Source organism: Elephantulus edwardii, unplaced genomic scaffold, assembly GCF_000299155.1.
Source record: "Elephantulus edwardii isolate Elephantulus edwardi_28Jun2011 unplaced genomic scaffold, EleEdw1.0 scaffold00423, whole genome shotgun sequence".
Taxonomy (NCBI): Eukaryota; Metazoa; Chordata; class Mammalia; order Macroscelidea; family Macroscelididae; genus Elephantulus; species Elephantulus edwardii.
In genome coordinates, this window is record NW_006400173.1 from 1,143,130 (window position 1) to 1,144,980 (window position 1,851).

A 1,851-nucleotide genomic window follows, 5' to 3' on the forward strand; every position below is an offset into this window, starting at 1 on the left:
ATTGGCCCAGTGGTGAGATGCTTTGTTTTCTTGATGTTGAACTTCAATCCATATTGAGGACTACAGTCCTTGACCTTATGCAGCAAGTGCTTCAGGTTTTCTTCAGTTTCAGCAAGCAAGGTTGTGTCATCTGCATATGTTGTTGATGACTCTTCCTCCCATCTTGATGCTATGTTCCTCCCATAAAACTTGCTTCTGGAATGATCTGTTCTGCATATAGAGTGAAAAGGTATGGAGACAGGTTGCATCCTTGATGCACTCCTTTCCTGATTTTGAACCATACAATGTTGCCCCTCTCTTTGCTGAGGACTGCTTCCTAGTCCAAGTATAGATATCGCATAAGCACAATCAAGTGCTCTGGGATTTCCATTTTTCCCAAGGATAGCCACAATTTGTTGTGATCCACACCATCAAATGTCTTTGCATAGTCAAGGAAACATAGATAGACATTCTTCTGGTACTCTTTGCTTTCTTCTAAGATCCATCTGACATTGGCAATAATGCCTCTACTGTCACAACCTCTTCTAAACCCAGCTTATATTTCTGATAGTTCTCTGTCATTTGTCGATAATCTTCAGCAGGATTTTCTGGTACACATGGAGAAAGAAATACTTTATGCACCCCAGTTTTGCATAGACCCATATTGTCCAAACTTCAAACTTACCTGAAAGACCTTGCCAAACTACATCAGGAGGTGAGAAGCCACACCTGGGGCCTAGGAGTCACACTTTGGAGAATCACACCTGGAAACCTAGGAAACTTAAAATTAAGTAACTGGAGAACAAGCACATGAATAGACTACAATCTCAAAGGGCACTGCTTCTTCAAGACATTGAGAGCTTAAAGCTGGTTGGCCAGAGTACTGAGCATTCTCAGATTGACGTGGATTCTGACAAGATTGGTCAGAAATCATAAAGGAGCTAGACAAGCAATGAGACCAACTGGACCATACTAAGGGCAGACTGGTAAACACAAATGAAAATTTGAGCAAAAGTCAAAAGATTTCTCCTGTTTATGTCCAGAAAAGTGATGACCAATAAGCTGCTACTTTCTATCCTCATCTTACTGGAACTCATCATTCTAGGATGCCTGGTTTATTACAAATTTATTCACAAGCACTGAACTTCTTATAAAGAAACATTTATGGACCGGAACTTTGACCCTCTGAATGAATGATTTCAGGAACATGGAATAAATTTAATTTCTGTGGTGGATGAACAGTCCAAGGATGCACTGTATAGCATTCTTTGGAGGAGGGAGGGAAGATAGGGAACCACCTAAATGTGAAGGAACATCAATAAAACCAGAATAATATATCAAGGTAATAAAGGCTATTTATCATTTGTCTAAATATAAAAAAAGTCTCCTTTAATTCTAAGATTCTAAAAAAATTTCCTAGACACTGGTTTCTTTAAAAAAAAAAAGACAAAACTCAAACTCACTCTGTCAAGTCAGACAACCTACTCCCACTGGCTTGCAAATGCTGTGGGCAGCATGAAGGGCTATTGCCCATATTCATCTTCTGGAGCTGTTGTAGATTCAAACTGTGCGTGGTATAATATTACAAGGAACAGAAGATTTCAAAAGACAGCTTGAGAAATAAAGCAAAATATTATAACAAAATGTGCAAAAAGCTGGAATCAGAAAATAAAAAGGGAAGAACTAGATTGGCACTTCTCAAGCTGAAAGAACTGAAAAACAAATTCAAGTCTCGAGTTGGAACATTTTAGAGATGCAATGGGGGGAAATCTTGAACGATCGAGGAACTATCAAAAGAAGATGAAAGGCCATCCACATATCTTCCCCTGTGAAAAGTCTTTCCATGACTTTTGTCCATTTTGTAATGGTGTT

The 1,851-nt window shown here is 38.9% G+C and overlaps 1 pseudogene; it reads left to right on the plus strand.

Moving 5' to 3' along the window:
• Positions 1–596: 596 nt before the first annotated feature.
• Positions 597–1,122, plus strand: LOC102847593 (annotated as a pseudogene).
• The last annotated feature ends 729 nt before the right edge of the window (positions 1,123–1,851 follow it).